This window comes from Mirounga angustirostris, unplaced genomic scaffold (assembly GCF_029215605.1).
Source record: "Mirounga angustirostris isolate CCGP_5_RB_7025 unplaced genomic scaffold, mMirAng1.0.hap1 SCAF_4, whole genome shotgun sequence".
Taxonomy (NCBI): Eukaryota; Metazoa; Chordata; class Mammalia; order Carnivora; family Phocidae; genus Mirounga; species Mirounga angustirostris.
This window is the reverse complement of record NW_026991712.1, coordinates 66452167-66474851: the sequence shown is the minus strand read 5'-3', so window position 1 is coordinate 66474851 and position 22685 is coordinate 66452167. Positions and strand designations below refer to the sequence as shown.

Sequence of the window (22685 nt, the reverse complement as noted above, 5' to 3'; positions counted from 1 at the left end):
GTATTGATGGTGACAAGGGAAGGGGGGCAGTTTTCAGACTGACTCCCAAAATAGCATTCATACCGTAGATGTATAGCCACTGACTCTCCTGACTGGATCACACTTTGCATTTCCAAGTCTGGGAGGCCAAGTACAGGAATTGTTGGAGCACTTTCTACTTAATTCCAGTGGGCTACCCATTATATTTTTTTCAATCCATATTTTGTAACCTTATACATTAAGATTGGAATCACTCTGATACAGTCTAAAGCATGAGAATATTTTCCCCAAAATATGGGTTCAGAGGTGTGGAAAAATGGTAAGTGCTTCTGAGGGAAACATTTTAGATTAGTTGGAAAAAATTCAGGGAATTTTCTCTAGTAGAAAAACAGTTACATTGTTCTCTTCACAGGGAGAGTGTGAGTGAGGAAGGGAAACAGATGGTGTCCACATTTCTATTCAAGAAAACTATTGGGACTCGGAAAGCAGAAAGGGATAGCACACTTCCCAATCTCCTAACATTTTACACACTGCTCTAGCCACATGAATGTCATATAGTGCCCTAAACATGCCACGTGCTCTCTTCTTCAAGTCTTCATATATGTTCTGCTTTTGCCTAGAATACCCTTGCTCCTCTCTCTCCTAACCTGGGTAATTCCTACTTATTATTCAGTTCTCATATTAGATATTCCCTTCGCAGGAAGACATCTCTGACTCTCTTACCTTAATGGCTAGAATGAATACCCTTTCACTTTTCTCCTAAAGCATCTTGGCATACTTTTATCATAGTACTCATTCTCTTTAATTGTTACTGCTTATCTGTGCCATCTTGGAAAACCAACCAAGCTTGATTAATTACCGTATTCCTAGGATGATGTAGGTGGCACACAGTAAATGTTCAAGAAATAACAAATAAGTTGATATATGGGAAAATCATGAATGAAATTGAATAGAGATTGGAATGAAGATGATAGAACAAGGACTTAATTTTACTATTTTCCACTTCCCCATGATGCTCCTGTATTAAGAAAATAGATTTGTATTACCTAGTCATTTTTTATCATATATCTGAAGCAATCTCCCATGTAATTTATTAGAATGACTGTAGTTCCCTGCAATCTTGCATCTACATTTATGTGATGAGATTTGACAAATAGCTGGAAGATGCTCACCTGGAAACACCTCTGCACCTGTCATAATACTCAAGATTCCAAATTTTTAGGGTTTTTTTTACCTACATTAAATATTGTCAAATAAAAATTCTCCCTCTTGTTTTTTTAATGTGCAGATACCCCTAACTTGGATCTGTGATTCAGCTATTCTTTTCCCTGAGCAATAAGAGAGAAGAAGGGAGGAAAAAAAGGTATGTTAAACGTTCCACATGCCAGTACTATCATATGTCATTCTTTTTAATCTATAACAACCATAACATCACCTCTTTGAAGAAAAGGGTATTGAGGCTCAGAGAAGCACAAAGTAATCTGGCCAGGGTTACCTGGATTAAAAAGAATGTATTGAGATTCGAATCCTTGTTTCACTACTGCACTGTTGAAATTGTAATGTTGTGACTGTGTACTTCCAGTCTACCAAACAGTGCCACCTAATGCTGTGTCCCATAAATAATATTTGTTTTTAAGATTCTTATTGATCTGAAGTGATGGATCCTTTCAGAGCATGGGTGCTTCCGGGGGGGTTAGGCCTAAGAAGAAGAGCAGATGGGAAAATTAAGAAAGGGAAGTGAAAGATTTGGTCTGTTAAACCCAGCTTCAGAGTCCAAGGAAAGCAGAGACACAAGCTGTGAGAGGCTGGCACCGGAAAGAATTTGGCTAGATGCAATATTGTCAAGTGGGACCAGGTCCTCTCTGCATGCCTCTGTGGTAGCTCAGTACTCCTCATACAGGTACATAAGTAGAGCTAAAAAAAAAAAAAGAGTGATGAGTTTTACATTTTTTTTTAAAGATTTTATTTATTTATTTGACAGAGAGAGAGATAGTGAGAGCAGGAACACAAGCAGGGGGAGTGGGAGAGGGAGAAGCAGGCTTCCCGCCGAGGAGGGAGCCCGATGTGGGACTCGATCCCAGGGCCCTGGGATCATGACCTGAGCTGAAGGCAGATGCTTAACGACTGAGCCACCCAGGCGCCCATGAGTTTTACATTCTTTTTACAATCGTGGACATACAATTCTGCCTAAAGCAGTGTGGGGTTGGGCAAGGCATGAGCATTTCTGGGCATTCATTTCCTCACTCACATGTGGGAGTGATAGTCTTCCCTGCCATCACTTCCTCTGATGGTTGTAAAGGGGAAAAAGGCAATGGACAAAGAAAGCATTACTATAAATTAGGTGTGGGAAGCATCTTTGAGGTCCTTCAAACGTGTCCACATTCTAATCCCAGAACTCATGATTGTGTTTCTTTATCCAACAAAGGAGATTTTGCAGATGTGATTAAGTTAAGGGTTTTTGGATGGGGAGATTATCCAGCTCAGCCCAATGTAATCACGGAAACCCTTATAAAGGGAAGAGGGAGGCAGGAGGGTCAGTTATAAAGGAGTATTGAATTACTGGTTTTGAAGATGGAGGAAGGGGCTACAAACCAAAATATGTAGGTGGCCTCTAGAAACTGGAAAAGACAAGGAATAAATTCTGCTCTAAAGCCTCCAGAAAAAAACATAATTCTTCTGACACCTTGACTTTAGGTAAATCCCATTTTTGTGCTCTGATCTTCAGAACTATAAGGTAATAGATTTGTATTGCTTTAAGCCACTAAATTTTGGGTAGATTGTTAGCAACAATAGGAATAGAAATAAGAATTAGGAATAGGTCTGAGTTAATAGAAAGGCAAAAGTAAGCCATTCAATGGAAGCTTTGGTGTTTGCAGCCCATTTGTTTTTTGGGAGGGGCTCCAGAAACATGCTAATTTGCATGGCTGCCTTAAAGCTTATGTCTGCCAGCAGCTAGACAGCTGCTGGTGATTTCCTTCAGCTATTTATTGGCTGGAAGCTACCAAAAGACTCAATTTCACTGAAAGTGAAAGTCGCCCACAGTATCGCCTCTGCTTTGATACACACAGGCCTGTTAGAACTCACCTCACATAAATTTTCTGGGTTGAGCCAGCATTAGCCAGCCAAACGCCCAAGAGCCAATCACAACAAATTATTTCGTGAATTTATGGTCTCTGGAATATGTGCATATATTTATACTCATAAGGGGCGCCTGGGTGGCTCAGTTGGTTAAGCGACTGCCTTCGGCTCAGGTCATGATCCTGGAGTCCCGGGATCGAGTCCTGCATCGGGCTCCCTGCTCGGCAGGGAGTCTGCTTCTCCCTCTGACCCTCCTCCCTCTCATGCTCTCTGTCTCTCATTCTCTCTGTCTCATATAAATAAATAAAATCTTTAAAAAAATATTTATACTCATAGGAACATGTTTGGAATTGTTATTTACAGGAATATGCTTCTGAAGTAAGTTTAGTGAAATCTTTCAGTATACATCAGAGACTAGCAATAATATCCTCCTCTTTTTTCTTTTTTTGGCAAAAGTAGAGTGTAAAACAAACAAAAACCTTGTTTATTGATAGTTTTAGATTTCCAGAGCAGTTGGGCTAGCATGAGGAGGTTGAAAGCCTTGATTCTCAAGCTCACTAAGGACTTTAAACCACACTTTGATCTGAAGCAGAAGTAGAAATGCTAGACACAAACCATCTATGATTTTGCAGTAAAGTGAAAATCACAGAATTAGATGCTAGGGTGGTTGTGGATTGATAATCAACTGCAAGGATCTTGGATACATAGTCATAAGAGCAAGTGCATTGTATATTTGAAAATATCATTGTGCTAAATCCTTTCTTCCTACTTGAGTTGCAAAGAATTAAACTATTATGAATTGTTTCCTCATCAGTAACTAACCCAAGGAACGCAAAGGATCACATGTTTGTGAAAGGGAAGAGACGGAGAACTGCTTTTGAACACTTATTGAGGAAAATGAAACTCTGTCCTCTTTTCAAAAACAAATATATAATGACTGATAAAGTTGATTATAACTTGTAAGGCACTTGATTTCTATAGACATATCAGCTTTGGCAGTTGCCCATGGACTTTACACTGTTGAGCAGTTTATCAGATTGAAAACGACGAACTTCTTCGCCAGGGGAGGAAAAACAACATCAGTTACTTATTTTTCTTTAGATTTGACTAAATATTGTTTCTAGAGCTGCAGGTAGCATAGTTTAGGGCAACGATTTTAGGGAAAAAGTAGCCAAGTATCTTATCTACTCTTCATAATAAATGGTACATTGCTTTCCAAAAGTGCCGCCAAAACTTGATATAGAATTTTCCATCGAAGAGACTGGAATTCCACATATTGCTCAGACAAAACAATCAGTACTTTACTCATGAGACATCATAATATTTCATCTAGTAGAAATTTTTTAAGGGAAGGGTACTGAATCAACTGAGAAGAATAAATACAGAAATTAACTTCTGGCACATCTTTTGTTCTGGGCCATTATACATTGTGTTGCAATTCCGCTATTGAATCACTTCTGAAAAAAATTTCTTGCATAATAGCATTTTAGTCATCCCTATAATGTCAACAAACAAGACAGATTAATGCTTCCAGTCCTGAGATGTCTTGCACTCTGCTTATTAGAATTGTAGTCAGATCTTCATTAGAATGAATGACATCTGATTCCATAAGGCAGTCACAACAGAGGCACCTTCTTGCTATGGTGTCACCCTGCAGATGACAATGTAGGCCATTATGAATGACACTCCACAATACGTTACTTCCTGCCTCAAATTGTAGTTAATCTTTCATCCAAACTGTACACATGTGCAGCTTTAAGTGGCCTATCACAGCGAGTACCCAGTAATGCTGCAAGCACATGGAGACTGACAGAAGGTAAATTGCTTGTCAGGAGGTCTGTATTTCAATTCACAGCATATTCCAAACACGTCGTGGTGAAAGCACGCCACAACAGCTGCTTTTATTGCTAACTATTTTTGATGTAAATGTCAATAAAGCTCCAAGGCCCTTTCATATTTTTGGCCAAGAATGTCCATCTTTCCCTATGCAGGCTGGCAGGTGGAGTTCCATTTATCTACTCTTAGGAACATGTCCTATAATAATGATGGCCTCTGGAGGCCGTTTAGGGTGATTGAGAGCAGTGATTGGGACAATAGGCTGCTGAATTTCATTGCTAGAGTGGGTTGACAGGTGACTGCTTTTATACCCTCTCATCTGGTGGGGAAGGAAATAAAACACACACTTCCATCCAGTCCACAGACAATCACCTCTAGGTTGAAGATCTACACCTATAGTTCATTCCATTCATTGAAAAAAGATTGAGAGCCATGGTTATTAAACAATCACAAATTCCCCAGCAGATCTAGGGTTTTTAAAGAGACAACAGCATTTATTTTCTGTAGGATTATAGATAGGAGAATTAAGCAAACAATTTTGAATGGAATATGTCTGCCTTTGAGGACCTTCCTCCTTCTCCTTGCAAATGTCCCTTTTGGGATACCAGCTGTTAATGCTATATAACAAACTCTCTCTTTTAACTAATGCTCTGAGGAAGATGACTGAAGCTTGACCTTTAACAACTGAAAGCTAGCAGATATATTAAAAATCAATTCAAGGACGCTGCTTTTGAGCACGTTTGTATTCAAATATGTCAGTATGTTACAGCACTGAGTATAGAGTATAACAGTGTAGAGGAAAACTTCATAATCTTTTATTCACAACATTTATTGAGTATCTGCTATAGGCAAGATAATATATTTTACACTAGAATTAGGAATATAAATTAGAATTAGATAAACCCATAGAGGTAGTAAGAATAATAATCTGAAGTGAGATAAAGTATAGTGTAACTTGTACTTCTATTTTTATAACACTTCTTTGATTTTTATTTTTGTGCATTATTTATAATGTACATAATATATATTATATAGTATTGCAGATAAAATTTATAATAAATATTTGTAGTACATGCTCTGTTTTTTCTTATTGATATGAGTATGTAACTAAAAGTTTGGGTACAGTTTTTCTCAAGAAAGAGCATAGTTCTAAGGCTGGAGTTAGACTGATTTGTTTTCAATCAAATCTCCAGCACTTATTAATCTACTAGCCTTGGGAGGTTTATATAAACTTTATTTAAACTTTATTAGACTTCCAGGGAAGATGGCAGAGTAGGGGACCCTAAGCTTACTTTGTCCCACATATACAACTAGATAACACCCATATTAGTGTAAATAACCCAGAAAATGACCAAAGACTAGCAGAACAGATTCTCCACAGCTAAATATAGAGAAGAGGCCACATTGAAGAGGGTAGGAAGTGCGGAGACATGGTTGTGAACTAAACAGACCCATGGGACTGTCCATGGGTGGTAGAGCTGCTGCAGGTGCAGAGAGGGGAGAGAAAGAGACCCTCACACCAGGCACCCCAGGCACAGAAAACCCACGTGGGGAAGATGAATCCCCATAATATTTGGCTTTGAAAACCAGAGGGACCTAATTTCACAAGTTCTTACAATCAGTGGGGCATAACACCTGGAACTTTAAAAATCAGCAGGCTTGGCTTTGGGAGAGCCAGGAGGGCAGAATCCCAGCCCTTAAAGAGGCAGCACAACAAACAGCCCTGCAGAGATACAGCATAGAAGCAGCAGTTTGAAAAAATCCAGGGATATAAAGGAGAGAGATTTGTTTACTAATCTCAGCATGCACTGTGGGAGCATGGATCATTGGGAGACTTCTCCAAGAAAAAAAGAGCTGGCAGGAAACATTTTCCTCCCCCATCCCAACCTAGACTCATGGACACCTGCAGGAACCAGCACAATGCCAGTATTAGCTACCTAACTTGCTAATAGCACACCCCAACCCTGTGCTCTCCTGCAAATGCACCCCTTCCACCAGGCCTCAGCTCCAGGTTCCCTCCCACAGCTGATCTGCCCAAACCTTGCTAATACCACATACCCCAACCTTGTGATCTCCTGTAGGCCTGTCCCCTCCAATGCACCATTGGCCAGAGCCCATCCAAAGAGATGCCACAAGCCTGATGGTATCCAAGCATCCCTGACAGGGACCAGCACCACTCCATAGTAATTTCTGCTCCAAGGAGAGGGGAAGGTAACCACACACACCAGTCCAACTGTGGCCCCAACTGTGGGTTGCGGCAGACATCTGGTTGACTGCAGGCTCTGCCCACCAACTAAAGCTTCTCAGGGGACAACATAGGGAAATTGCCCTGCAGTTCAGTGCTACCACATCTCTGGAAAATGCCTGGTCTGATTCATCTCAAGCCCAAGGCAGTCCTAGACTGGCCTACTTAACAACACAGGGACCAAACCCTGCCCACAATAGGCAGAGAGCCATTACAGATTACTGGTTGAAGGCAAAAGTGACTCAGACACAATAGTAGGGCATAAACAACACACATAGGAGACCCCTGAAGTGCCAGATTCTGGTGAACAGAGGACATTACACAACAGGGCACTACAGGACCTCTTCTTCATAAGGCAAATACTTTCAAGAGCAGGAGATTTAGCTGACTTTCCTAATACATAGAAACAGACACAAAGAGTTAGAAAATTTTAGGAGACAAGGAGATATGTCCCAAATGAAAGAACAGGACAAAATCCCTAGGAACAGAGCTAAAAGAAATGGAAAGAAGTAATATGCTTGATAGAGAACTTAAAGTAATGGTCATAAAGATCAGCACTGGACTTGAGAAAAGAGTAGATGACCTCAGTGAGACCCTTAACAAATAGATAAAAAACATAAGAAAGAACCAATCAGAGATTAAGAACTCAGTAACTGTAATTAAAAATACACTAAATGAAATAAATAGTAGATTAGAGGAAGCAGAAGAATAGAACAGCAACCTGGAGGACAGAGTAATGGAAAGCAATCAAGCTGAACAGAACAGAAAAGAAAGAATTAAAAAAAAATGAAAATAGACTAAGGAGATTCAGTGACACCATGAAGCATAATAACATTTGCATTATAGGGATCCCAGAAGGAGAAGAGAGAGAAAAGGGGGTAGAAAATTATGAAGAAATAATAGCTGAAAAGTTCCTGAATCTGGGGAAGAAAACAGAAACCCAGATTCAGGAGTCACAGAGCCCCCCAAAAAAATCAACCCGAGGAGGTCCATACCAAGACTCATAGTAATTAAAATAGCAAAAAAGTAGTGATAAAGAGAAAAATTTAAAACTAGCAAAAGAAAGGAAAACAGTTATATACAAGGGAAACACTATAAGGCTATCAGCTGATTTTTCAGCAGAAACTTTGCAGGCCAGAAGGAAGTGTCATGATATATTCAAAGAAAAAACCTGCAACCAAGAATATTCTATCCAGCAAGGCTTCCATTCAGAATAGAAGGAGAGATAAAGAGTTTCTTGGACAAACAAAAGTTAAATGAATTCATGACCACTAAATCATCTCTACAAGAAATGTTAAATGGAATGTGGAAAGGAAAGACCATAGCAGGAGTAAGAAAAGTAGGAAGCACAAAAGCAGTAAAATTCAGTATATTTATAACAAACAGTCAAGGGATTCACAAAATAAAAGGATATAAAGTATGATACCATTTACATAAACACAAGGTAGGAAAGAGGAGTAAAGAATGGGTTCATACCTAAGCAACCATCAACTTAATGTAGACCACCATATGCCAAGATGTTATATACAAGCCTAATGTTAACCACAAATTAAATCAGGAATAGATATCCAAAAAATCCAGAGAAAGGAATCCAAGTACATCACTGAAGAAAACCAGAAAACTGTGCAAGAAGAGAGCAAGACAAGAAAGGAACAGAGAAGAACTACAAAAACAACTGTAAAATAAGTAACAGAGACAATAAGTACATACCTGTCACCAGTTACTTTGAATGTAAATGGACTAAAAGCTCCAATCAAAGACAGGGGGACAGAATGGATAAAAAGGCAAGAAGATCCCTCTACCTGCTGCCTACAAAAGACTCATTTCAGACCTAAAGACATATGCAGATTGAAAGTGAAGGGATGGAAAAGCATTTATCATGCACATAGAAGCAAAAAGAAAGCCGGAGTAGTAGCACTTACATTGGATAAAATAGACTTTAAAACAAAAACTATAACAATAGGCAAAGAAGGACACTATAAAATTATAAAGAGAACAATGCAACAAGAAGATATAACAATTGAAAATATTTATGCACCCAACATGGGAGCACCCAAATATATAAAGCAGTTAATAACAAACATAAAGGAAGTAATATAATAGAAGATTTTAACACTCCACTTGCATCAATGGATAGATCATCCAACAGAAAATCAACAAGGAAACAATGGCTCTGAATTTCACATTGGACCAGATGGATTTAATTGTTATATTCACAACATTCCATCCTAAAACAGAGGAATACATATTCTTTTCAAGTGTACATGGAATATTATCTAGAATATATCACATATTATGCCAACAAATTCATTAAGGTTGAAGTCATACCATGTTCTGACCATAACACTACAAAACTAGAAATCAACCATAGGGGGAAAAAAATCTGGAAAGAATGCAAATACATGGAGATTAAATAATATGCTACTAAACCATGAATGGGTCAAACAATAAATCAAAGGAGAAATCCAAAAACATATGGATACAAATGAAAATGAAACACAGTGGTCCAAAATCCTTGGGATGCAGCAAAAGCTGTTCTAACAGGGAAGTTTATAGCCTACCTCAAGAAACAAGAAAATCTCAAACAACCTAACCTTACTCATAAGGAAGCTAGAAAAAGAACAAACAAAACCCAAAACCAATAGAAGGAAGGAAATAATAAAGATTAGAGCAGAAATAAACAAAATAGAAACTAAAAAAACAATAGAACATATCAATGAAACCAGGAACTAGTTGTTTGAAAAGATCAACAAATTGATAAACCTTTAGCCAGACTTAACAAAAATAAATAAAGAAAAAGAGAGAGGGCCCAAATAAAATTAAAAAATGGAAAGGAGAAATAACAACCAACCCACAGAAATACAAAGGATTATAAAAGAATATTACGGAGCACCTGGGTGGCTCAGTTGGTTAAGTGACTGCCTTCGGCTCAGGTCATGATCCTGGAGTCCTGGGATTGAGTCCCACATTGGGCTCCCTGCTCAGCAGGGAGTCTGCTTCTCCCTCTGACCCTCCCCCCTCTCATGTGCTCTCTATCATTCTCTCTCTCTCAAATAAATAAATAAATAAAATCTTTAAAAAAAAAAAGAATATTATGAAGAATTATATGTCAACAAACTGGACAACCTAGAAGAAATAGATAAATTCCTAGAAACATATAATCTCCCAAAACTGAATCAGGAAGAAATAGAAAACTTCAACAGACTGATTACCAGCAAAGAAATTAAACAGTAATCAAGCAACAAACAAAAGTCCAGGACCAGATAGTCTCACAGGTAGATTCTACCAAACATTTAAAGAAGAGTTAATGCCTATTCTTTAAAAAAAAAAAAAATAGAAGAGACTCTCTCTCTTTCTGCCCTTCCCACAGAAATTAATAAAATTAAAAAAAAAATAGAAGAGGAAAGAAAGCTTCCAATTTCACTCTGTAAGGCCAGCATTCCCTCAATACCAAAACCAGATAAAGACACTACCAAAAAAAAAGGAACTATAGGCCAATAACTCTGATGAACATAGATGCAAAAAAACCTCAATAAGATGTAAGCAAACTGAATTTAACAATACATTAAAAAAAATCATCCACCATGATCAGGTAGATTTATTCCTGTGATGCAAGGGAGGTTCAATATTTGCAATTCAACCTACATGATACATCATATCAATAAGAGAAAGGATAAAAACCATATGATCATTCCAATAGATGCAGAAAAAGCATTTGACAAAGTAGATCATCCATTCGTGACAAAATTCTCAACCAAGTAGTCTTTGAGGGAGCATACCTCAATATAATAAAAGCCCTATGTGAAAACCCACAGTTAACATCATTGGTGAAAAACAGAGCTCTTCATCTAAGATCAAGAACAAGCTAAGGATGTCCACTCTCATCATTTTTATTCAACTTAGTACTGGAAGTCCTAGCCACAGTAATCAGACAAGAAAAAGAAATAAAAGACATCCAAATTGGTAAGGAAGAAGTAAAGCTTTCACTGTTTGCAGATGACATGATACTCTATACAGAAGACCCTAAAGACTCCACCAAAAAACTACTAGAACTGATGAATTCAGTAAGGTCATAGGATACAAAATCAATATACAGAAATCTGTTACATTTCTATACACTAATAATGAAGCAACAGAAAGAGAAATTAAGAAAACAATTACATTTACAAATGCACCAAAAAATTTAAATACCTAGGAATAAACTTAGCCAAGGAAATAAAAGACCTGTATCTGAAAACTATAAAACATTGAGGAAAGAAATTGAAGACAAGACAAACAAATGGAAAGATATTCCATGCTGATGGATTAGAAGAACAAATATTGTTAAAATGTCCATATCACCCAAAGCAATCTACAGATTTAATGCAATCCCTGTCCAAATACCAACAGCAGTTTTCACAGAACTAGAACAAATAGTCCTAAAATTTGTATGGAACTACAAAAGACACTAAATAACCAAAGCAATCTTGAAAAAGAACAAAACGAGGTATCACAATCCCAGATTTCAAGATATACTAAAAAGCTGTAGTAATCAAAATAGCATGGTATTGGCACAAAAATAGACAATAGAACAGGGAAGAGAGCCCAGAAATAAACCAATGATTATATGGTTAATTAATCTTCCACAAAGGAGGCAAGAATATGCAATGGGCAAAAGACAGTTTCTTCAACAAATGGTGTTGGGAAAACTAGACAGCTACATGCAAAAGAATGAAACTAGACCACTTTCTTATACCATATACAAAAAAAAATTCAAAATGGATTAAGGACCTAAATTTGAGACCTGAAGCCATAAAAACCCTAGAAAAGAGCATACGCAGTCATTTCTCTGACATTGGCCATAGCAACATTTTTCTAGATATGTCTCCTGAGGCAAGGGAAACAAAAGCAAAAATAAACTGTTAGGACTACATCAAAATAAAAAGCTTCTGAGCCACAAAGGAAACAGTCAGCAAAACAAAAAGACCACCTACTGAATGGGAGAAGATATTTGTAAATGACATATCTGAGAAAGGCTTAGTATCCAAAACATATAAAGAGATTCTACAACTCAACACCCTTAAAACAAATAATTCAATTAAAAAATGGGCAGAAGAAATGAATAGACATTTCTCCAAAGAAAAGATACACATGGCCAACAGAAACATGAAAAGTTGCTCAATATCACTAATCATCAGGGAAATGCAAATCAAAACCATAGTGAGATATTACCTCATACCTGTCAGAGGGGCTAAAATCAAAACACAAGAAACAGCAATTGTTGCCAAGGATGTGGAGAAAAAGAAACCCTAGTATACTGTTGGTGGGGATACAAACTGGTGCAGCCATTGCAGAAAACAGTATGGAGTTTTCTTAAAAAGTTAAAAATAGAACTACTCCATAATCCAGTAATCATGCTACTGTGTATTTACCCCCCAAATACAAAAACACTAATTCAAAGGGATACATGCAACCCCTATATTTATAGCAGCATTATTTACAATAAATTATGGAAGCAGTCCCAAGTGTCCATCAATAGGTGAATGGATAAAGCTGAATAGATACACAATAGATTACTCAGCTATAAAGAGGAATGAAATCTTGCCATTTGCAATGACATGGATGAAGCTAGAGAATATAATGCTAAGTGAAATAAGTCAGTCACAGAAAGACAAATGCCATATGATTTCACTCATATGTGGAATTTAGGGCAGAACGAAGAAACAGTTTCTTAACTAAAGAGAACAAACTGATGGTTACCAGAGGGGAGGTGGGCAGGAGGCTTGGGTTAGAAAGGAGATGGGGATTAAGGAGGGCACCATTTGTGATGAACAGTGGGTGTTGTACATAAGTGTTAAATATAAGTGTTGAATCACTAAAATCTACACCTGAAACTAATATTACACTGTATGTTAACTAACTGGAATTTAAATAAAAACTTGGAAAAAAAATAAAAGTGTTGGTGAAGGTGTGGAGAAAGGGAACCCTAAAAAAAGAAAATATATTGTCCTATATCTTCTTGAAAAATATTATGGTTTTGCTTTTCACATCAAGACCACTTTTATATATGGTATGGGGAAGGAATCCTCCCTGCCCCACCCAAATGTGGATAGACACTTTTACTAGAACTTTATTTTGATCTGATTTGTACACTACCTCTGTCACAGTTTCCATATATTCCTGGGTCTTTATCTGTGTCCTTAATTCTGTTTAGTCAGCTCTATGTATGAGATTGCTCTTATGTGAAGGGGGACCATATAATTTATCATCCACCCTGGGACATTTCTGAGAATGAAAGCGGGACTATTAACATTCATACTAGGACAGTGAGCATAAACTGGGACATGGTAGGTAATCTGAGACAAATGCTCACTCTATTTATCTCACTCCAGAGCCTCTTGTTCTCACCTGCATGGGAGACTTTATCCACTTGTATCTGCTGCTGCCGCTGGGGTGATTAGCTCTACATAGGCTCTGAACAGCTTTATTCAGCCAAAACCTAACAACACCTCACTTCTTGCCCACACTGCACATCTTTCACTTCTGGGGATTCCCTATCTATGCTAGAGCCTGAGATGCCACTGGATTTCTCCAACCTTCAGAGTCTAGGAGTGCAGAGAAATTCATGAGCTGTGGGATATCGATCAGTGAGACTGGGACCTGAGGATAAATTCTTCCTCCTCTTCTGAAGAGATTTTCTTGAGACACAATAGTTCATTCAGCCTCTTCAAAGACAGTTCTGCAAATTTGCACTTTACACAAATAGTGGTCAACTCAGCAATGCATCTTGCAGAGACTCTCTTTCCTTGCTTCACTCCATTTTCAGTCACTGCTGTTTTCCTTGGGATACCCTCCTTCATAAGCAGTTAAAATAATCTTTTGCCTTTGGTACTACTGCCGGAGGAACCCAAGATAATGCAGGTTATTTACCTGTTCCTAAGCCAAAACACACTGTTTTAATTATTATAGCTTTGTGGTATCTCATGGAACATATAGTCCTTTTGCTATCTTCTCCCTCAAAGTGTTCTTGATTGTTCTTCATTCTTTGCTCTTCCATTTAAATTTTGGCATCTGATTGTCAAGTTCCAAAAATTTTCCTACTGGGATTTTGATTGGAGTTGGATTAAATGAATAGATTACTTGAGAAAAATTGATTTATTATTTTTTTATTTAAATTCAATTAGCCAACATATAGAACATCATTAGTTTCAGATGTAGAGTTTAATAATTCATCAGTTGCATATAATGAGAATAATTGATTTAAATATTAAATCTTCCTACTCATGAACTAGATCTCTCTCACTTGTTAGTCTTTAATGCTTTTCAATAAAGTTCATCATTTTTTCCATAAATATCTCATACATATTTGTTAGACTTTTCTGCAGATTTATTCTTATGCTAAAATTTTAAATGATACTTTTTAAGATTAAAGTAACTAGCATTTTTTTGAACCACTGGCAAATTCCAGGCCCTTTAGCTATATATTTTATTTAGTATTTGCAACATTCTTTTAAGTTAGATAGGTTTATTTGTTTGTTTTCATATGCTCTCACTATGATTTAATATTAAGGCTGCAAACAAGAAGTACAATTAACATATGTGATAGAGACACAAATAAAGAAATGGATTCAGGCTTCTGGTGCCTCCCAGTTCTTCCTGAGGACATATCTATTAAAGAAAGGAATCTTCCAGGTTAGAGAAACCCAAAGCTATGGGCTCACTGACTTTTAAACTATTAGACTGCTAGAAGGGACTCACCAACATTTAAGGCCTACTACCTACTACCCTAAAAGGTAATTTCTCCTAGACCATAGTAATGTACTTTCTTGTACTATTTTCTATAGGGCACCCAGGCCTCTAGGCTATGGCTACCACATAGCCACCCAGTTACTCCCTATTGCCTGTACATACATGGGCTAATATTTTCTGGCTTTTTGTCTAAGCTACTTGTCAAAAGTAATGGTTATAGGGAATGATGTCAGTGGCATATTGCCCTTTTGTTTCTCTAGGTCTGTATTTCTCAACCTTAGCATAATTGACGGTTTGGAACAGACAATTCTTTCTTCCAGGAGACTGTTTTGTGCATTGCAGGGTGTTAAGAATCATCATTGTCCTCTACCCACAAGAAGCCAGTAGAATCCCCTGTCCCCCAATTTGTGACAAACAAAAATGTCTCCATTTTTTTTTTTTACAGATTTTATTTATTCATTTGAGACACAGAGATACAGACAGAAAGAGAGAGCATGAGCAGTGGGAGAGGCAGAGGGAGAGGGAGAAGCAGACTCCAGGCTGAGCCAGGAGCCCGATGTGGGGCTCGATCCCAAGACCCTGGGATCATGACCTGAGCTGAAGGCAGATGCTTAACCATCTGAGCCACCCAGGCACCCCGTCTCCAGACATTTTTAAATGTACTCTGAGAGCAAAATTGACCTCAGTTGAGAACCACTGCTAAATTTTATTCTTGGATTAAGCTAGCACTATCAGAGAGCTACATAATTAAGCCATACAAGAGTTTTTTTTTAAAAAGCTATATTAAGATAATTCACATGCCATATAATTTACCCATTTAAAGTACACAGTTCAATGTTTTTATTATACTTAGATTTGTACAACCATCACCACAACCTAATTTTAGGACAGTTTCATCATCTCCAAAAGAAACCTTACATCCCTAAGCTGCCCTTCCTTCCAAATCTCCCATTCTCTCATACTTTCTTAGACCTAGGCAACCACTAATCTACTTTCTGTCTTGGTAGATTTGGTTATTTGGAACATTTCATATAAATAAATTCATATACTATGTTGTGGGTTGTGATTGCCTTCTTTCTCTTAGCATATTTCCAAGGTTCCATGCTATACCATGTATCAATACCTTATTTTTTTTTAATTGCTGAATAGAATTCCAATGCATACCACATTTTATTTACTCATTCATCAGTTGAAAGACATTTGGGTTGTTTCTACTCCTTGGCTATTATGAACATGCTGATATGAACATTATTGTACCAGTTTTTGTGTAGACATGTGTCTTCATTTCTCTTGAGTATATACTGCTGGATCGTATGGCAATTTTATGTTTAACCACTTGAGGAAGTGCCAGACTATTTGCAAATACCACCAGCAATGTATGAGGGTTCCAATTTCTCTATATCCTCTTCCACACTCATTATTTTTGTTCTTTTTCATTATAGTCTTCTTTGTGGGTGTAAAGTTAGTATCTCATTTTGGTTTTGATTTGCATTTCTCTAATGACTAATAATGTTAAGCATATTTTTATTGGTTTTTTTGGCTATTTGTACCTCTTGGGAGAATTATATATGAGATCTTTTACCCATGTTAAAATTTGACGATTTTATTTATTGAATTGGAAAGGTCTTATATGTTCTGGATAAAAGACTTATCAAATAGATTTATAAATATTATTTCTTATTCTGTCAGTTGTCTTTTCATTTTCTTGATAGTATTTTTGCAACACAAACTTTTAATTTTTTGAGAAATCCAGTTGATCAAACTTTTCCTTTGTCACTTATGATTTTGGTGTTGTAGCTAAGAAGACTTTTCCTAATCACACCTCCTAAAGATTTGCTCCTATGTTTTTTCTAAAAGTTTTATAATTTTACCTCTTACATTTAGGTCCATAAAACATTTTTTTCCTTTTTTAACCAAAAACTGGAGTGAAAATCACATAACATAAAATTTACTATTTAAAAGTATATCTCAGTGGCATTCAGTACGTTTGAAATGTTCTGTAGCTATTACTTCTATTTCAAAACATTTTTTATACCCTTAAACGGAACCCACTACCCATAAAGCAGTCATCCCCCACTGCCCTTCTAGGCCCTGGCAACTATGAACCTGCTTTCTATCTCTATGGATTTACCAATTCTGGATATTTATATAAAAGGAATTGTATAATATGTGAGCTTTTGCAACTGGCTTCTTTCACTTAGCGTATTGTTCTTGAGATTCATCTATGTTGTAACATATGTTAGTATTTCATTTCTTTTTATGGCTGAATAATATTTTATTATATTCAGTTTATGTACATTTAGGTTGTCTCTATTTTTTGACCATTATGAATAATGCTGATACGAATATTTGTGTGCAAGTTTTTGTATGGATGTATGTTTCCTTTCTCTTGGGTATATAAATAGAAGTGGAAATTACAAGGTCATATGGTAATTCTATGTTTAAAATTTTTATGCTACTCCCAAGCTGTTTTCCATAGTGGCTGTACCATTTTATACTTCCAGCAGCAATGTACAAGGGGCCAAATTTCTTCCTATGCTTGCTAACACTTTTAATTTTTTAAACATTTTTTAAAAATTAAAATCATTCTGCTGGATGTGAAGCTGTATCTCCTTGTAGTTTTGATATGCATTTTTCTAATAACTAATGATGTTAGACATCTTCTCATGCACTTGCTGGACTTTTGTATTTCATCTTTGGAGAAATATTTATTCAACTCTGTTGCCCATTGGTTAAGTGGGTTTTTGACTTTTGCTCTTGTATGAACTCTATGTAAGAGTTCCTTATGTATTCTGGATACTAGACTCTAATCAGATATATGATTTGCAAATATTCTCTCCTACTTTGTAAATTTGTCTTTCACTTTCTTGTTTGTGTCCTTTGCATAAAAGCTTTAAATTTTGATAAGTCCAATATACCTACTTTTTCTTTTTGTCTTTTGTCATTTGCCAAATCCAAGATCTCAAATAGCTATTTGAGATCCCTTATAACTTCATATGTAGGATCAGTTTATCAATCTTTACAAAGAACCAGATGGGATTTTGATAGGGAATGTATGATAGGGAATCTGTAGATTGATTTGGGAAATATTGCCATCTAAAAAATACGCCTGGGGGCGCCTGGGTGGCTCAGTTGGTTGAGCGACTGCCTTCAGCTCAGGTCATGATCCTGGAGTCCCTGGATCGAGTCCCGCATCAGGGTCCCTGCTTGGCGAGGAGCCTGCTTCTCCCTCTGACCCTCCCCCCTCTCATGTATTCTCTCTCTCTCATTCTCTCTCTCTCAAATAAATAAATAAATCTTTAAAAAAAATAAAAATAAAAATAAAAAATAAAAATAAAAAATACACCTGGTTGGCTCAGTTGGTTAAATGTCTGCCCTTTGGCTCAGGTCATGATCCCAGGGTCCTGGGGTGAAGCCCCACATCAGGCTCCCTGCTCAGCTGGGAGTCTACTTCCTCTCCTTCTGCCCTTCTCCCTGCTCTTGCTCTCTCTCACTCTCTCTAATAAATAAATAAATAAAAATTAGTCATTCTATACGTGAACATGGGATATCTTTCCATTTATTTAGATCTTCTTTGATTTACTTCAATAATGTTTTGCAGTTTTTTTAATAAATGTATTCCTAAATATATTTTTCATTTTGATGCTATTATAAATAGAATTTTTTCTTTAAAGATTTTTATTTATTTATTTGAGAAAGAGAGAGAGAGAACATGAGCAGGAGTGAGCAGCAGAGGGAGAAGCAGACTTCCCACTGAGCAGAGAGCCCCAAATAGGGCTGGATCCGGGGACTCCAGGATCATGACCTGAGCCTAAAGCAGATGCTTAACCAACTGAGCTACCCAGGTGCCCCTAGAATTTTTTCTTAATAATCATCTTCAGATTATTTATTCCTAGTGTATAGGAATATAATGAATTTTTGTATATTGATCTTATATCCTGGCACTTTGCAAAGTCACTTATTCTAATAATTTTAGACAGTTTCTTAGAACTTTTCTAAATACAGTATCATATCATATTCAAATAGAAATAATTTAAATCTTTCTTTCCAATCTGGATGATCTTCTTTTTCTTTTTCTTGTCCAATTGCCCTGGCTAGAACCTCCAATACAATATTGAATAGAAGTGGTGAGGGTGAGTATACTTTTCTTTTTCCTGACCTTAGGTAGAAAGCATTCAATCTTTCATTATTAAGTATGATATTAGCTGTGTGTTTCTCAGAGATGCTATTTATCAAGTTGAGGGTGGTTCTTTATATTCCTAGTTTATTGAATGTTTTCATCATGAAAGAGTTGGATATTGTCAAACATTTTTCTGTATTTATTGAGATGATAATGTGGAGTTTCCCCCCTTATTTTATTAATATGGTATGTCACATTAATGGATTATTCGATATTAAACCAACCTTACATTCCTGGTTGGCTGTAGTATATAATTCTTTTTATATGTTGCTGATTCAATGTGCTAGCATTTTGTTGAAGATTTTTTTTTTTTGCATCATATGTCCTTAGTTTTCTTGTGATGTCTTTGTCTAGTTTTGATATCATGGTTTACTGTTGGTGTTGTACATTCTATTGGTTTTGACAAAAGTATAATGACATGTATCCATCATTATGGTATCATACAGAATAATTTCAGTGCCTTAAAAAATCCTCTGTGCTCTGTCTATCCATCCGTCTCTCTCCCATAGTCCTTGACAACCACTGATCTCTTTATAGTCTCCATATTGTACCTTTTCCAGTATGTAGCCATTTCTTTTTGTTGTTGTTGTTGTTCCATGAGAGGTTACTATATTTCTTGCATCTTTCTTTTTTTTATCTTATTATGTTATGTTAATCACCATACATTACATCATTAGTTTTTGATGTAGAGTTCTATGATTCATTGTTTGCGTATAACATCCAGTGCTACATTTAGTACATGCCCTCTTTAATACCCATCATGAGGCCAACCCATCCCCCCACCCCCCTCCCCTCTAGAACCTTCAGTTTGTTTCTCAGAGTCCACAGTCTCTTATGGTTCGTCTCCTCCTCCGATTTCCCCCCCTTCATTTTTCCTGTCCTGCTATCTTCTTTTTTTTTTTTTTTAACATATAATGTATTATTTGTTTCAGAGGTACAGGTCTGTGATTCAACAGTCTTACACAATTCACAGTGCTCACCATAGCACATACACTCCCCATTGTCTATCACCCAGCCACCCCATCCCTCCCAACCCCCACCACTCCAGCAACCCTCAGTTTGTTTCCTGAGATTAAGAATTCCTCATATCAGTGAGGTCATATAATACATGTCTTTCTCTGATTGACTTATTTTGCTCAGCATAATACCCTTCAGTTCCATCCATGTCATTGCAAATGGCAAGATTCATTCCTTTCGATGGCTGCATAATATTCCATTGTATACATATACATCTCCCTTATCCATTCATCTGTCGATGGGCATCTTGGCTCTTTCCATAATTTGGCTATTGTAGATATTGCTGCTATAAACATCAGGGTACACATATCCCTTCGGATCCCTACATTTGTATCTTTGGGGTAAATACCCAGCAGTGCAATTGCTGGGTTGTATGGTAGCTCTATTTTCAACTTTTTGAGGAACCTCCATACTGTTTTCCAGAGTGGCTGCACCAGCTTGCATTCCCACCAACAGTGTAGGAGGGTTCCCCTTTCTCCGCATTCCCGCCAACATCTGTCGTTTCCTGACTTGTTAATTTTAGCCATTCTGACTGGTGTAAGGTGGTATCTCATTGAGGTTTTGATTTGGTATGTAGCCATTTCTAATTGGCTTCTTTCACTTAGTAATAAGCATTTAAACTTCTTCCATATCTTTTCATGGTTTGATAACTCATTTCTTTTGAGCAGTGAATAATATTTCATTGTATGGATATACCATCCATTTATCCATTCACCTATTGAAGGACGGCTTACAAATTTTGGCAGTCACTAACAAAGCTGTTTAAACATCCATGTGCAGGTTTTTGTATGGACATAACTTCAACTCATTTGGATAAGTACCAAGAAGCATGATTGCTGGATCATATGGTTTGTTTAGTTTTGTAAGAAACTGACAAACTGTCTTCAAAAGTGACTATACTATTTTGCATTCCCACTATAAAAGAATGGGAATTCCTGTTGCTCCATATCCTCATCAGCATTTGGTGAGTCAGTGTTTTGGACTTTAGCCATTCCAAAGACATTCTAATGATATTTCTAATAGCTTCTTATTGTTGTTTTCACTTGTAATTTCCCTGATGACAAATGATGTTGGCCATCCTTTCATATGTTTTTTTGCCATTTGTATATCTTTTTTGAAGAGGTGTCTGATCAGATCTTTAACCCATTTTTAAATTATGTTGTTCATTTCGATATTATTGAGCTCAAAGCATTCTTTGTATGTTTTGAATACTAGGCCTTTATTAGATATGTCTTTTGCAAATATTTTCTCCAAGTTTGTGGCCTGTCTTTTCATTCTCTTGATAATGCCTTTTACAAGGCAGATATTTTTGTTCATTTGTTTTTCAGTGAAGTCCAACTTGTTGATTATTTTTTTCATGGATTGTGCCTTTAGTGTTTTATCTAAAATGCCATAACCAGGGGCATCTGGGTGGCTCAGTTGGTTGAGCACCCAACTCTTGGTTTCAACTCAGACCATGATCTCATGGGTCGTGGGACTGAGCCCCATGTCCGGCCCTGTATTTAGAAGGGAGTCTGCTTGAATTCTCTCCCTCTGCCCCTTCCTCCACTTGTGCCTGTGCTCTCTCTCTTTCTCTCAAATAAATAAGTAAATATTTAAAAAAATAAAAAATAAAAAAGTAAAATGCCATAAGCAAACACAGGATCCTCTAGACTTTTCCCTATGTTATCTTCCAGGAGTTTTATTGTTTGTATTTTCCATTTAGGTATTTAATACATTTCAAGTTAATTTTTATGAAAGGAGTGAAGACTTTGTCTAAATTTTTTTCTTTTTTTAAAAAGATTTTATTATTTATTTATTTGTCAGAGAGAGAGAGAGCACAAGCAGGGGGAGTGGCAAGAGGAAGAAGCTGTTTCCCCACTGAGCAAGGAGCCCTATGCGGGACTTGATCCCAGGACCGTGGGATCATGACCTGAGCCAAAGGCAGCCACTTAACCGAGTGAGCCACCCAGGCGTCCCTAAATTTTTTTTTTCTTGAGGATATCCAGGTATACTGGCACCATTATAGAAGACTATCTTCATCCTTTTGCCTTTGCTCCTTTATCAAATACTGGTTAAGTATATTTGTGTGGGTCTATTTCTGAGCTCTCTATTCTGTTCCACTGATCTATTTGTCTATTCTTTAATACCACACTGATTATTGGAGTTTTATAGGAAGTCTTAAAGTTGAGTAATGTTATTCCTCTAACTTTGTCCTTCTCCTTCAATATTGTGTTGGTTATTCTGAGTCTTTTATCTCACTGTACAGACCTTAGGATCAGCTTTCAATATCCACAAAATAATATACTGGGGTTTTTATTGGGGTTGTGTTGAATTTATAGATCAATTTGGGAAGAACTGACATTTTGACCATATTGAGTCTTCCTGTCCATGAACATTGAATATTTCTCCACTTATTTAGTTTTTTGATGTCTTTCATCAGAGTTTTATATTTTTCCTCATCTAGATCTGCACATATTTTGTTAGATTTATACTTAAGTATTTCATTTTTGGTATCAATGTAAATAATATTTTACTCTTTTTTCTTACATTTTGTTTTTAATTTCAAATTTCTCTTATTAATTGCTGGAATGGAGGAAAGTATTTTATTTTTGTATATTAACTCTGTATCATACAACCTTG

The 22685-nt window shown here is 36.8% G+C and overlaps 1 long non-coding RNA gene across 1 annotated transcript in view; it reads left to right on the top strand.

Moving 5' to 3' along the window:
* LOC123859029 (uncharacterized) overlaps nucleotides 1-22685 on the top strand; it is a 270181-nt gene that overhangs the window by 113012 nt on the left and 134484 nt on the right. The window contains exon 5 of the long non-coding RNA XR_010410684.1: nucleotides 1268-1342. This is a non-coding gene — a long non-coding RNA (uncharacterized LOC123859029). The remainder of the gene's footprint in view (nucleotides 1-1267; nucleotides 1343-22685) is intronic.